Source organism: Argiope bruennichi, chromosome 10, assembly GCF_947563725.1.
Source record: "Argiope bruennichi chromosome 10, qqArgBrue1.1, whole genome shotgun sequence".
Classification (NCBI taxonomy): domain Eukaryota; kingdom Metazoa; phylum Arthropoda; class Arachnida; order Araneae; family Araneidae; genus Argiope; species Argiope bruennichi.
The window spans coordinates 20,323,623-20,340,521 of NC_079160.1; the positions used below are offsets into that span (position 1 = coordinate 20,323,623).

General features: G+C 31.0%; 1 long non-coding RNA gene across 1 annotated transcript; it reads right to left on the reverse strand.

Moving 5' to 3' along the window:
* Nucleotides 1-3,548: 3,548 nt before the first annotated feature.
* On the reverse strand, nt 3,549-15,644 carry LOC129988929 (uncharacterized). The gene is made up of 6 exons (XR_008785704.1): nt 15,623-15,644; nt 14,505-14,525; nt 13,458-13,481; nt 11,808-11,828; nt 4,684-4,695; nt 3,549-3,574 (listed from the first exon to the last, which is right to left on the reverse strand). It is a non-coding gene; the product is annotated as an uncharacterized LOC129988929 (long non-coding RNA).
* Nucleotides 15,645-16,899: the final 1,255 nt, after the last annotated feature.

Here is a 16,899-nt window from a genome sequence, read left to right on the forward strand (position 1 = left end):
AATCAAATGGATTTTAAAAGTTGAAACATAATTTCTTCCCTTTTTTTTTAATCAGTTGTGAAATTTTTTTTTCTTAGTACAAATCATGCTACAAAGTTACCTCTTTGTAGCAAAGAAAAGAAAACTGAAGAGAATGAATAATAAAATAAAAGAAGAATGAAATTTATCTTAGAATGGGAGAACTAGAAAGTGCATGCTGTAAATTATGAAATAAGAATTTTTGTCATATTAGCAATGATTTTTTTGATATTTTAAGAGAATTATCAAACTTCAATGAACAATCATTGAAAAACAATAGGTGTACAAATATGATCCCGTTTTTTTTAAATTAAAAAAACATTTAGTTGTTATAAAAATTAATGATCGATTTATTCGAATTATTTTCTTTCAGAAATTACATTTACTGATCTTTCGGGCAGCAAACAAATGAAATACAGTACCTTCTCGAGTATCCAGCCTAATTTGGCGAAAGGACAGGCCGGATAACAAAAAAGCCGGAGAGACCAGAGTTAAATGAATTTATTTCTTCACCCACCAGTATCAGAAAAAAATGTTTTTTTAGAATAACTCACTGTTATAATAAGTATTTTCTCAATTCTTATTAAGTACTAAGCCCTTCATTTATCTCAAGCCAAGTAAAATGTGAACGCAGCCGTTGGCCGGTTAACCATAAAAGCATTTGCCGGTAATGTATCTAGTTAAAATAGAAGGTTACTGATATTTTATATATGTTTAAATATTGCACTGGACATTTCAGGAATTTAATAGAGAAAAAGTAAATAAAAAGATATAAATTGTTCCCATTTTAACATAAATTTTGTAATCTTCACTGTGGTACACTTAAAAAAATACTAAGCATACCCCAAGAGCAATTTACGAATAATGGACGTACTGTGTAGTTATAATCGGCAACAGCTGAACTCCGTTACACACTAACGAACAACGAGCAATAAATACAACGAGCAATAATAAACAATGAACAACGAGTAGAACGCTGCTCTTTTCTTGTCACAACTTGCATTTTGCAGACGACACGTAGGATGTTCGTATCAAGTACCGTCTTCTAATGGCTTGTCAATGTTGCCAATGCAACGCCTTGCCTTCTTTATTTAATTACGAGGAAGGAAAACTAGGCCGGATAGTCGTGAAAGATTACCGAGTACTGAGAGTCAGCTGCAGTACTCGAGAGTGTACTGTAGATGTATTTAAAATATTTCTCGTCAAAAATTATAACACGTTTCCAATTTTTGAGGAGCAATCTAATTCCACGGGAAAGAAGTTTGGTTATGTAGATGAATTGCAGTCGTTAAACCAATTTTTGATATCAGCACAGGAATTGGCCAACTGTCCAGAAAGAGCACTCTACATGGAGCGGAACAAGTTGTTGTCTGAAAAAGCAACATCTGGTGAATACAGATTATAGGGCAATACACCCCAGCAAAGTGATTCAATAGTTTCTTTCACTCTTCTAGCACATATGAGTGACTATTGTTGTGTCTGAAAGCAATCTTTTCTTGTCTTTCGTCATATTCTGGATTTTTCTTCTTTAATGCTTCGTTCAAATTAACTGTTTCTTGTATGTTTCACTATTAACTTTTTATTGACCAGTGATATTTTATTATAAACTCCTACGTTTTGTCATATGTATTGAAATCATGATTTTTAAATCGCCGAAATCACTTTTTGCACGTTGTGTTCGATGAAATATATTCATAATAAATATCCATCAGCAATCAATATGCTTATCTTCTATTGTTTTTTTTTCAATGAAGTAATATAACATAATTTTTCGCAAACACTATTTGTTTAGAATAAAAACTAGACATGCCTTCTAAGTTTACAAAAATCTGTCTCTCTTTTAATTTTATTTTTTAAAATATTAAGCGAAATAATTTTTAAAGGTTATTTCAAATACAATCCCCCCACCCGGTTTACTGACAAGTAAGCAGTACTACTAACGCCATCTATTAAAAATGGTCGGAGTCATATTTATTATATTATTTTTTTTATGCATTGCTGATCGCGTATACGATGTATGAAGAGTATTTTTATAGTTAATTATTCATTATGTAGTCTAAATTTTAAAAAGTTATTACAACATTAATTAAGACATAGGATAAAGCCTTAAAATATTTTTATTCGTTTTTTTAGCGTACTTAGTCTAGCAACACTATTCTCACCCATTCGATGCATTTCAATATAACATTAATAAGAGTTTATTTATATTTTTATTTATTTTCTTAATTAAATTCTTCATTTTATATTTATTTCCAATATTCATTAATCAGTCTGAGTTATTCTACTCTAAAGATAATTAAAATTTTATTTACTTATCCATCATATCTGAAGTCTTATCTGCAAAATATTTATTAAAAAAAATAATAATTTATAAAATTGCAAACTATTAATTCGAACAATAACACGAAAATTATCGTTCAGAAGTAAATTTGAAATATTATATATATTTTTAAAAATATTTAGCAGAACGATTCTTAAAAGTTGAAATTTTATAACTCTTCCTGTTATCATAAATGCTTTCTAGGGTATAATAAATAAAATCATCAACATGTAACGACTAAAGTACCTTCTCTTTTGATACAACAGATGGCGTTACCTTATTAACATCAAGGTATATTTACCATGATCCTTCTTGGGGATCATTATTAGATTGGATTCTAAGTGAATGCCGCGTATTTTCGTGTTCGCGTTAGTTTTGTCTTGCGAGATGTGGAACTTAGAAAATAATTAAATTGTTTCTGAAACTCGTCTATTATTTTCATCAACCTCGTAATGAAGTTACAGTCTCGTTCCTCTACAATCTTTAGAAATAAAACAATAAAATACAATAATTTTTTTTAAATTTACAAATAACAACCTTTTAAATAAATTATACAATAAAAAATTATTTGTTGAAAACTTGTGCTCTTGGGGAAAAAAGGAAATGAAAGAGAAGAGAGAAAAAAGAAACTTTTCTACATATAATATAATGTTCGTTAATAAAGGGAAGAATTAAGAATCTGAAAATAAATAGTTTTAAAAGGTCAAAAAGTTCGAATTTAGTTCAATAATATTTTGAATACTGCAATATGATATTTCATATTTTCATTCTCAAGATATTTCATATATCTTGAGAAAAGTAATATATAAATAGTCATTTTACACAGCTTAAGAACATAGCAAAAATAATGTTTTTAATTTTATTTAAAACATTATTTACATTATTTTCCTTTTGCTAATAATCTTCACAGAATGTTCAAAATTTCACATTTTTACATGACACACTTATACAAGAAAGTGAAGAATTATATTTTTAAGCAGTTCGTAAAATATAAAAGAAATTATTTACCTGACACAGGCCCTGAGAATTTAAGATGTCCATTAGTCTTGTAAAATCATTTATATTTTTATTATCTTTCAATTAAAAAAGGAAAAAAAAAACATATTATAAAGATGAAGAACTAAGCGTCCTTTTTTCAACAATTTATTATTCATTAAATTTAAATCAGATTTTATCTATTATGATAAAAGGAAAAATAATATATACCTAACTCACCGAGCATTTCCATGACTTTACCTGTAAAATGATTATTTCGAAATTTAAATGTGGCATAGAAAATTATTCTTTAATAATATACAAAGTAATCATAAAAAGGACAATTAAAAATGCAAATAAATAAAAAGATAAAATTATTTAATATTTGAAATGTACGTACTGGGATTCGAATACAAACGGTATAAAAAAAAATAACTGAAAGCATTTCTTTCGAATTTTTAAATTTCAAATAGAATGTTATTTAAAACTGATGCGTATTTTATTTTTGAATTATTTTTCTTTGATTTATATATAATATTCACGATGAAATAGATTTTTAGGCATAATTTAATAAAATTATCAATGTAATTATACATTTTTGATATAGGAATTTTTATTTTTGAATGCATCAGTACAATCAAAATGAGAATAATTTTTTTGTGACTGTTTTGCCTTTTATATTTTTTACAAAATTTAAAGAAACAGATAAAATGAGTAAAATGGCTACAACGTAAATAGTTTTGTTATAGAAAATTCACACCTCATTGTACTTTTTTCAAATACTCTTTTAAATCAAAACTTAGAGATGCAGAAAGCGGCTTGAATTTTTTCTTAGTATGCAACATGCGATCACATAAAACTTTAACAAACGAATCTAATGCATAAAGACTTATTAAATCTAAATGCATAAAGACTTATTAAAACTAAATGCATGTGTTTTCGCTTAACCTCTTGAGTGATTTTTTTTATTTGAAACTATGTCATACGAACTTCCACAAAATAAATAATTCTTTGATTAAACTAGTCTTCTATGCCGAATCTATATACCCATAATTTACTATGAAATAGTAAATACAAATAAAAGAGAGAAAATATGAGGCTGTAGATCCAGAATACGTATTTCTTAAATAGGAAGGCAATGAACTGAAATAGACTTTCTATATAATGCAGAGCTAAATATTCTTAATGGTCATTCAATAACGTGATAGAACAGTTCATTGACTGCAAGCCAAACAACCAATGAACTGTTTGACTTAATAGCAGCGTATTTCGGAAAAACTGTTTTTTCAGACCATTGAAATAAGCAACAGTCTTCCTTAAAGTCATTCTGAAAAAGAAAAGAAATGAAAATCAAATAAAAAATGTTTTACCAGGCATCGCATCTGAAAAAATGTAAATTTGAATTTAATTAAATCAGTACTCAAAAGCATGGTATACTAAATAAATTAAATCGAATATCATTATTTTAAAAAGTTAATAATATGCAACTTAGAAATAAACTTGATAAAAATAATTTAATATCACTACTATCTTTTTCCCTCTCGATAAAAATAAAAGCGATACTGCATTTTCTGCAGTGTATGAGATATGACATCATTATTCCCAAACAATACAATAAGAATCCATATTTCAATGAAATGAAAAAAAGTTTTATTGAACAATCAACTGATTTATTTGAAAGTCTTTCTTTATGTCGTAATTTTTTAGTTTTAATTCTAGTTTTAAAAATAAAACAAAAAATAAGGACACTTATTCCATTCTTATAGAAGTAATTAAAAAATCTATTTCCGAATACAAAACCACGTTTTCATGCGACATCTCAACTTCCTGTATCTTCTATGAAGGACAAGTATTTTATTTAAACACTTTTGAATTTAGAAAAAATATTTATTAAAAGAATTATTTATCAGACCATTTTATTTAGAATATTTATCAGACCATTTTATTTAGAATATTTATCAGACCATTTTATTTAGAATATTTATCGGACCATTTTTTTTAGAATATTTATCGCACCATTTTATTTAGAATATTTAATTGAAAATTTTATTTAGAATATTTATTAGAAAATTTTATTTAGAATATTATATTTAGAAAATTAATTAGAATATTTTATTTAGAATATTTATTAGAATATTTTATTTAGAAAATTAATTAGAATATTTTATTTAGAATATTTATCAAAAGAATTATTTATTAGAATATTTTATTATTCTAATAAGAGAATTCTTTAGAATATTTTCTTTAAACACTTAGAGAATTTATGAAATCTTTCGTAAATCTTATACATTTTACAGATTAAGAAAATCCGAACACAGTTCTAGAAGTAGAAAAATCTTTAAATCATTGAACGTAAACTGTAAAAAGATTTTAAGAGCGAAAAAAAAAAGTTTTTTAAAATCAAGGAAAACCTGGAATAACATTGAATGTAATAAGAACGTCCAAAATTTCAAATTAAAAGATAAATCATTACAAATTTGGCAAATTCTGAAATAAACAGTTATTAAAAAAAGTTACGGAAAGTAAGAACAGATGAAAAAGAAATTAAAATGAATAAAGGAAGTTGAATTATTGGATTTATACTTCCTATAGGCTCCCCCCCCCGTCCTAGAGATCAGATGCACTACTCTTATGGATTGTCAAGGAGAAAAAAAAATGTTAATGCGTTTATATAATTTTTCTTTAAGAAAATTTTTGTTAAGAGATAAATTAATTCAATCTGAAACTTTAAATTTTTGTTTAGTAAGAAATCAATTAATCAATAATGACAAAGAAATATTTCCATCGAATTAAATATAAAAAATCAGCATCTGAACTCAACTTTTAAAGCAATTTTTCTAATGTTATTTAATAATACTATTTCATGGCTAATGCGAAGCAATTACTTCATGCTGTTTATTTTAAATTTTACTATTCGTTTCGATAACTGTTTTCTACATGATATTGTTACGAAATTTCCCGGGTTCGTTTGAATAGTGGAAGTTATATGGTGTGGAGAACGCTCAATCAGCAGGCGGCAGTAGAAAAAGAAACAACGACGTTTATTTACACGAAGACACACAGGACAGCACAAAGACGACAACTATATACAGCACAGAGAAAACAATTATCTTCAGCCGCGAGACTTAGCAGCACACAAGACTCTACTGCAGACAGTAGCGCACAGCTTAGTTCAACACTAGCTTGACTCAGTCGCTACTCTGCTAATCCCAGGAAGACCAGTTCTTCATCGTCGATTCCGACTACTCTCCACCGTCGATTCCGACCACTCTTCACCGTCCTTCCCGACTACTCTACTCTGGCAGGAGTGGTGTGGTTTAAGGAGAGCCCGCTTCCGTAGAAGCTATCTCCTGTAGATGGCAGGAAGTTGTGGAAATTAACCTAGCTTTACTTGAATGCCATGGACTTTTTACATCGAGAGGAGCGGTCCGAAGGACCGTCCTCTCTCGTTGCAAGAAAGAAATGAAGCCTTGCAAGGTGGGAACCGGTGAAGCAGGAAAGGCAAGGGGAGTAGGTGCGGCGGTAACCAATCAGGAACGGTTAGCTGGGGGAGTGCGGGTGAGGGTGTTGTTGACAGTTTCTATACTCTGTTTCACCCTAACTTGGCAGTAGTGTATATTCTAGGATAGCCGAATCGCAGTCGTTGTCAGGGGAACTGGGTTACTTTAAAGTACAAAGTTACTAGAAATGCAGACCGCTGGCGAAACTTTATCTCGCAAATTTTTCGCCAAATAGTAAATATTTATTTACTTTATTATATTATCACTTTTTCGGAGAATTAATTGTTTCCTTATTTTCATTATTTCTTCAATATTATTGATACATTATTTTAATAAATCATTAATGTTATTTCATTTCGTTTCATCGTTTCTCAAAAGAAAACCCTAAATCTTTCAATATTCTGTAAAGCGTAGTTCGGCTAATGTTTTTCCAAAAGATATCTGTATCATCGTTCACATCTTTTAAAACTTTATCTAATGTTGGGATCTCATTTCTACGAAAAAATGCATGGATTTTTCGTCAAATATAGGATAATGTAAAATCATCATATTTTACAAGACCTGAATGTTTACCTACTGAGCCAGGTCGCTTCTTTCCATGGGTACTTAAAGGACTGGATGCCTTTATTTTTTTTATTTTTTCAAAAAGAAAACTGTTTATTGCGAAACAACTGTAAGGTGCGAAACTTTATCGACGATTTGATTGATAGAATCTTGAGGGTTTTTTCGGAGTCGAGAATAAACATTTAATATGTTTCTGCATGCTTCACTTTTTGTTGGTTTCATTCGTCTTGAAGGTGTGCACAGCTTAGTCGGTGATAACACTTTCTATTTTTCAGATATTTTAGAAGTGAATAAAAATGACGAATTGAATAAATATTCAACAATCAAAACTAATAACTACTAATGTGATTAATAGTATCAAAAATATCAGCTGGTAAAAAGGCGAGAATAAAGAAGTACGAAAGCTGATAACGGTTGTGAACTGAATGAAGCTGAGTTGGCGGAAACGCAAAAGAAAAGCGCGCCAAATACTTGACCTTGAAGACCGGTTCTAGCCAAAGTGGAATTCATTATGTCTATCTTTTAGTTTTATTCGTTCGCTTTATTTACAGAATACTTAACAGATAAGCACTTCTAACTTGAGAACAATTTTAAATACATACTGATCAAAAAAAGGATTTCTGTAATTTATGATATTATTTGATAAATTTCCGCGCATTTTAACTATTTTAAAGTCGGAATTGATGGGGAACTCTTTCCCAACGCGGAGCGTCACATTTTCTACCTTTTACAATACTGCCAAGTTAGGGTGAAACAGAGTATAGACAGTTTTCGGAGCCAGGTGGTGGATAATCCATTGTTTGAGAAGGGCGAATCAGGAGCTTGCTTATTGGGGGTGGGCGGGTGGGTCTGGACTTAGTCAAGGAGTGCGTTGAGGAGGATCAGTTTTCTTTCATCTTTGGATGTAGTTTCCTTTAATTTGGCTGCAACTGTTAATAGGCCGGGAAATTCTTGCAAGAGATTCCTTATTTCTCTAAATACTTCAAATAGTTCCTTCATCTCCTGGATGTTTATTTGAGGGCTGTGGGCTTCTAAAGTCGAGGTAGTATTAGGTGCCTGTTGTTGGTGCTGGGGTCTCTGTCTGGGTGCAGGTGGGTTTTGGGCTGATTCGGTGGCTTTTTCAGGGTTACTATTTCTGTTTCCAAGGATGTCTGCATATGATCTTCTATTTCTCGACGTTGGGGCTGTTGTAGGGTAGGCAGGGCATCCTTTCCAGGAGGCCAGGTGACCTGTGTTTTTGCAATTAATGCATATAGGCTCTTGGATTTTTTCCTTCAGTTGGCATTCGATGGTCATGTGATCCCCGTTGCATTTTATACAGCGCGGATTGCATCTGCAATTCCTAGCGCTGTGGTGAAATCCAGCACATCTGAAGCACATCGTGGCCTTTGCCGGTCTCCTGTATGTTTCTATTTTAATTCTGATAAAGGATAGGTGGGTGATGTTATAAACGTTATTGAAGTTCCCAGTTTTCTTGATTTCCACGAGGAAGATGGGGTAGAGGGTCTTGTTTCTATAATTTTTTAGCTGGGAGATGCGTCCAATTTTAAATTGCAGGGCTTCTAATTCTTGTTTTAGCTCATTTATGTCGTGATTTATTGGCAGTCCCTTGACGATGATTTTCAGAGGTCTTTCTGTAGGGTCTTCAGTCAGAACGTACTCGAGCTTCTTTTCACAAAGGATTTCAAGGATTCCTGATCTTTCTGCTTCAGTGTTGGGGGCGATTTTGATGAATCCGTTACTATAGATATTGTCGGTGTTTGGGTATTTTCTATTAATTTCTTGTAGCACCAGGTTATATCGTTCTGTTAGCTTCAGGTGAATGGGGAGAATTTCTTTCTTAAGTTGAGGGGTCTCCTCCTCTAGGATTTGTTACAGGTGGATACGTCAGGGTTTTCAACGGAGTTTTTCCTTTTGGCCGTGTGTCTTTTGTCGACAGGTTGGAAAGGCGATTCAGATTCGATATCCATTTGAGCGGACTGATCTTCGTCCTTATTATTTTTCTCTGGTGTGTTACCGGTATCCATCACAGCAATTTCTCTCTCCGTTGTGTGCTCTAGGTTTTCTGTTAGTAGGGGCTGCCTTACGTTGTCAGGGGTATGCCTTTCGCAGTTATCAACAGAGCAGGGGGTTACGTCATCTAGTTCGTTTGCTATTTGCCTGATATCCGCTTGTATTTTCTTCAATATGGCGAAGTCATCAGTGTACTGGGCTGTGTGTTCTAATTTACTTTCCTTCATCTGTTGTAATGTGTCAAGAAAAGTCGACGCAGTGTAATTGAGTCTTAGCATTCTTTCCTGGGATGTGGAAATGTATGCACATAGATTCCTATCTCCGTCATGAGTACGGCAGCCTTTATTCATGCATGGTTTTGCGTTTTTTAATTTTTCCTCGTTGCATTTAATTAATCTGTTTAAGTCATCTAAGCGCTTCAAAAGTCCAGCCTTTTCAGAGGGGCTACAATTTCCATCTAGCCTTTTATTGATTTGACATTTTCTATTTACTGCTGAGGTTAGTTCTCTGTTCCAATTCTTTAGATCCCGGCAATGGTCCATAATGCTCACTACAAATGCAGAAGCGACGGTGCTATTTCCATTACAAAAAGTCTTATTACTATAAACACTCTTATTACTATAAACACTCTTGCAACTGCTAGAGTCATCAGAGCGTCCGTCCCCTTCCATGGCTAGAGACGGAATCGACTCTACTCTGGCAGCACAGACTGCCTCCTTTTATAGATCTCAGGAGGCGGGGCTAGAAGCCTCTCAACCAATCAGGAACGTTCGACGCGTATCTCGTTTTCTAATGGACGGGTCGGGAAAATTCTCGATGTTTCGGGTATAATCTATTTTGGCGCCAAAGTCGCCAACTTCATCGCCAAGTCGCCAAATGATCGCCAAGCTCTGGGGCCTCCGACACGACACCCGGACTTCGTCCAATACAGATGACTGTAAAACAATCTTTCTGATGATGGAACCAACTATGCTGGGAAGCCGCATCACAGATTCGTAACAATATTTAATTACAGGTGGTTATCAAAATAATGGAAACACCTATGAATAAGGGTAACATTTTTTAATGAGCTTTGTAGGTATTAAAATATAATAATAGCCACCAGTTTTTTATAAATAGAAATGTATATATATTGGTAGTATTATTAGAGCTCTATTGAAATTCTGTTCAATAGATTCAAATTTTCTGGAATTCTGTTCTTGGATTTTTTTTAAAAGCGCAAAATATTGAACCTCTCAGATTTTCAAAGGGACCAAATTCTAGGAGCCCGTCTAGCTGGAACAAGTGTGGGTTAATAGCAAGGAAAATAGTGGGCTGAAAGAGAAGCTCAGTGAAAGAGACCGACGGGTATTGAAGCGGATTGTAAGCCCTAAAAAGCAAACAACTGCAGTGAAAGTGACCGCAGAGTTCAATCCCCATCTGGATTCTCCAGTGTCAGTGATTACAATTAAAAGGCAACTTCATAAGCAGAACATTTATGGCAGAGGAGCAATTCCCAAGCCATTTGTCACAGCTGTTAATGGTAAACATTGTCTACAGTGGTGTCACACTCACAAAACCTGATCGATTGATAAGTGGAAGAAAGAAATATGATCTGACAAATCGTGTTTCACATTTTTCCCTACAACAGGACGGATGGACGTTTGGAGGACACCTGCACAAGCGTATGATCGTGATTGTCGCCTTCCAACTATCAAACATGGAGGTAGATCTATCATGATATGGGCAGCCATGTCGTGGTTTTCTGCTGAACCAATCATAATCCTGAAAGGAATGATATGATTACTAGGGAGAAGTATAGAGAAATTTCAGCTGACCAGGTCCATCCTATGATACAAACTTTGTTTACTGCAAGAGATGGAATTTTCCAGGATGATAATGCACCTATCCATGCAGCGAAACTTGTCCAATCATGGTTTGATGAACACGAGAATGCTGTTAAACATCTGCTTTGGCCCGAACAGTCACCCGACCTCAATATAGTTGAACTGTTATGATCTATTTTAGAGCACCCAATCCGGAATCGATATTCTCCACCGGCTTCTATCCAATTTTCACAATATATCCAGGAAGAATGGCGCAACAGTCCTCTAAACTCTATTCAACACTTGTAGGAATCGATTCCTAAATGAATCCAAGCCATATTACATGCCAAAGGCGATCCTACACCATACTAATAAAGGATTCTCTATAAATCTAAGGTGTTTTTTGATAACCACCTTATGATATTCTAAGTATATTTTTCGAATATTTAAGAAATTTATTTAGAGATATTATAAATAAAGCATATAATTATTTTAAGCATTATGATTACTTCATATTTCTCGAGTAAAAACTTTAGTCATAATGACAGAAAAAAATTTATCCAATTCTTATGCTAGTGATTGATTAATCGAATTTTTGACATTGTAACTTACCAATTACGTCCTTAGCTTTGGCTGCAAAAAGATTTTAAGAATCAATGCATGCTTGAATATTTAAAGGCTAAAATATTACAGATTATTTTTAGCATTCTTATTGCTTTTCTTTCAAATGACTAATTCTTGACTAATGCTGAAACTCTAAAAGAAGTTATTTAGATCGACAATTTGCATTTTATGAAAAGTGAACATTATCAAATCACTCATTAATAGTATTTGAATATTTTATGATATTTATTTTTTGCTTTATAAAACAAGAATTAATTATTTCGAGAAATGGTGACACATTTGGTGTCAGGAAACAGCGTATTCTTATTTTTGATTGGTATAGATTCAACTGTAACTACATTGGTTTTCTGTTCAGTTATCACAAGTAAAAGTTATTAAAAAATATTGAGAAACTTGTTTTACATGTTAAAAGCCACATTTTTTTAAACTTAAATGACTTATGTTTCAAACAAATGTAAACCAGTAACATTTTGAATGTCACCTTCATTCATATATGAATGGTATTAATGCACCCTTAGTTACAAATTGGTAACAAAATGAATGTCCCATAATTCACATATAAATGACATTAATGCTCCTTTAGTTACAAAGTGGTAACAAAAGGAATGCCACATCGTCCATGTATGAATGATACAAATGCTTCCAAGTTATATTGAACACCATACCATGTATGATGTCATATCAAAATTGCTTAATTCTTTAATAAGATACATTGCCTTCCAGAAGATAAATTATTTCTCGGTTTGGTGTCGTATCTGTTGCTAAGAATTAACATGTTCTTATTTTTGATTAATATAGATTTGACTATAACCTCATTTGTTTTCTGTCCTACATTACAAAAGTTATTAACATCTTTTGACTGAGACACTTCTTAACAGGTTAAATACCCGTCATTCATATACGGACGACTAATATTTTCGCAATGATAAAGTTGTAACATAATGAATATCACATCAGTCATATACAAATTATATTAATCTTTCTTCAATTATAAACTAGTAGAAAAATGAATGCTACCTCTTTCATGTATGAAAAATACTAAAACTTCCACGGCGATAAACTGGTAACACATTATGACCGCTTGACACTTATATGAAGATTGGATTGTAATGGAGATTGGAAGATATGCCATAAAAAAATTTACTTCTTATTTTAAATTAATCATTTAGTAATTTCAGTTTTGCCCATTTTAACTTATATTTTATGTCTTTATATAAATTGTAAATAATTTATAATGAATATCTATTTTTTGCCATCCAAATACTACTAAAAATTAATTTATTTATATAAAAATTAAAATTAATTTAAATATAATTTAAAGTAGAATGATTCAATTTAAGTTATGTCTTACAGTCGTACCAAATAACAAGATGAAATTTAAAAATCCATCCCATATTAATCATTTGACGGCCTAAAAAAATCAATAATCTTGGCGAACAATCTGGTCTTCAAAGACGGCTAGTTGCTTTAAGAGCCATTCAGAAATGTTTTAATAAAATGTTTTGAATCAGTATAATTAACATTTTGGGTTTCAAGTATTGAATAAATAAATATACATATGCAAGATTTCAAGACAAGACTCCTACGCTTTAGAATTAAAGAAACCATGAATTGCATTATTAGGAAGGCAATTCTTACCTGAAAAACCTGGTTTCATCGCATCTAAAAGGTAAAAATATATATTTCTCATTCAAATCCTATTTTTTCAATATGGATCATGAAATTAAAAATACTATAGACAAATTTAATAAGAAAGTAAAAAGTAATTCTTTTTATGATTCGTTAATTAGTGGAGATAATGAGTCCAGCATGCATTTTAAGCTAACATACAAGCTCCAATAATCCTCGGTTCGATCTTCGGACTGGGCAAGGTCGGCTCTGCCTTTCATCTTTTCAATGGGTCGATAACCCGAGGACAAAGCATGCTTGGGAATTAAACACTAAACTGGGACATATGCCTTTCACCCCATGACCCTCGTTAAGAAAGCAGATATGGGCACTGTAGGCCTTAGCCCACATGAGTTTTCGTGCCGCTCAGTTTAATTTTACAAGCTACCAATCAACTGAAAAAGGGATAAGGCTAACTTATATACGGCGATAAAATTATATTTTATATTTCATGTATTTATTTAGTAGAATTTTTGAATTATCCTGGTCACGTGCAAGCGGACCGACTGACAGACAGGTTTCCTGTAGACGCACTTAGTCCAAAAACTACAATTTTAATTTTAAGATCACTGATCAAATTTTATTCATAACATTCTTCGATTTTTTTTATTATTGTATTAACAAACAGATGGACTGAAAGACAGACATCATGAAAATGTCATTGATTTCACTGTCAAAAAGGTTTTTTTCAAAAAAGCATTGATCCATTCTTTATTGAATACAAACAAACAAAAAAAAAAAAAAACTACAACATAAGTTGAAATCTAAGTTTAGTAAGTTTTTTAATTTTAAAATATTTTTCGACCATTTTGTAACTGATAGCAATTCAAGCAGTTTTTCAAATAGTTCTATGACAAATATGAAGTTTAAATTCGACGACTTTGCCGGCGATGATGTATCGAATTAGGCGCTTTCACATTTTTGCAAGATTTAACCGTTGATAGATGATATCAATTTTGCGAAGAAGCAAATAAAATTAAGGTATTCTATTTAATAAACATAGCGAAAATAACTTACCCATTTTCTTTAAATAAGGATCTGAAAACAATGCATCAGTTAGACTTTAAAAATATACAACAAATATTATATATATACAAAAGTATACAAAAAATTATCAAACTATTTTTATCAAGCGGATTCAAATGGATAAACATGGTTTGGAAATATAAGAAAAACATATTTGATGTCGGTTAAAAGGCATACAATACGATTCAAAAATAGTTTAATTTTAAATTTCTCCTTAATTTTATGCATCGAAATTGAAAATTCTATAAATTCATCGCTAAATTTGATTCTAAAGACAATATTTATATTTGTTCATTTATGAATCAATTGTAGTTTCTTCTTGAATAAATAAATAGACAAAAAAAGAAAATTCATAGCATTAATAGTAATTAAAAATTCTTTTAAACTATTTCTTCATATTTTTCAAACAATCTTTATTAAAACCTTTTTAATCTAATATATAAATATGAACTTCTGTTTATTCCTATTTTATGCGCTGCCGTATCGTTCATCAAATTGCGATAGAACTTTGTCAACTTATTGCTTGCACTTGCGCCGTGGTTATAGACATAGTACAATTATTATATCTAATAAGTAAAAATGATTTTTTGTTTGTTCGTATTTTATGCGCTGGCATACCGTTCATCCGAAGGCGATAAAACTTTTCCTATTACTTTGAACCTAGAAAATACGTGCTTTTCAGATGGCCAGTTGTATGTTGGATGCTCACGAGTCGGACTGCCAAGAAATTTATTTGTTCTTTCTGAAGACGGAAAAACAAAAAAAATATAAAGTACCCTAAAGTATACTTCAATAATAAAGTTAAAAAATATTATTTATACTTCTCCTTTACGTATCAATCAATTTCAGTGAATGTATTCATTGTCGACAAGAAAATAAATATCATTCTTCGTATCATTCCTCATTAAACAAGATAGCCATTTCAAATTTCAAACGATATTTCCAAAATTATTTCTTTTATGGCAGCAACGTATCGGGTGCCAGATAGTTATTATTAAAAAAATTGTGTGAAATATTGAGATGAAGTACAATTATCAAAAGACAAATCTTTGATTTATCATTTCCAGAACTCATTCACTTCAAAAGACTGCAGAAAATAATATACTCACCTATCATATCGGCAGTCTTATCTATCAAGAAAAAACAAATTTTAATTCTGTATTCAATTATTAACTGGAAAAATAATTTTTATTCTTATAAATAAACTCTCTCTTTTAAGCATTAGATATATTTATGTTGCAAAAGCAAGCTGCATCAACAGGAGAAAAGTTTTAAGGTATCCGACTAGGTTCGGAAACGAATTTTTTAAAAATGATACATGAAAACTTTTTTACTGTACCAAATAGCTAAAATGGACTGGAAAGGTCATTATTAGAAGGGAAAAAAATACATTCATTGTCTATAGCTTTTGAAAAAAAAAAACCCTGCTTATTTAATGAAAATTTAGCTAAATTTTCAGTGTTAGGAAAAACAAAGCAAGTTAAAAAAATAATAATAATATTTAATTTTTATTCCATCTATATATAGATAAAGCTGCATAATATATACCAGTCCAGAAGATAAAAATTATTTTAATAAATAAAAATTTTATAAGCATTTGAAGTTGCCATTAAAGATTTTTTTTTTTTTTTTTTTTTTTTTTTTTTTTTTTTGCCAGAATATGTCTATGTTTTGAACTTAAAGTTTTTGTAAAACACGTCTAAATGAAGCTATCTTAAAATCCGCGATCTGTCATACCTTCAAAGGTTTTGGATGCCTGCATAACAAATTTCATGAAATTTTTTTGAATTGATTTTGAGGTATCATGTTTTTCATAAATCAATCACTGTGAAGTATTCATTCTTTAAAAAATGCATTTAGATATTCAACTTGTAAATTAGTTCATCCAAATGCGCTGGAAACATGTAATTTTTACGTTTTTTGTTTTAAACAAGAAATACTAAAAAATAACAAACTACTTCCGAGTAGGTAAATAGTAACTATAAACATACCAATATTATTTTAGAGAATTTTCCAGTAAAAATAAAGTAAATCACTCATTTTCGGTTAAAAAGACCACTGTTTCCGATTTGATTTTTATTTGTTGTGTACTGTATCTATAATTCTGTCATACATATATTAAAAGCAAGATCTGTTTTAGAATATACGAAGTTTAAACTTTATTTTCAGATGATAAAAAAAATTTCAAATTTTTATAGAAAAAGTATTTTTACAACCGGTCGGATACCTTAAGTGAATGAAGTTTAATGAAAGTATCTGATGCGATTTAAAAACCAAATACTCGAACTGTGTATAATTTCAGAACTAGGTTTTTCACAGGACGCACGCAAATATTTTCCCGAGATATTTTGTGTTATTTCATTGAATTAATGCTAAAAAATTCAAA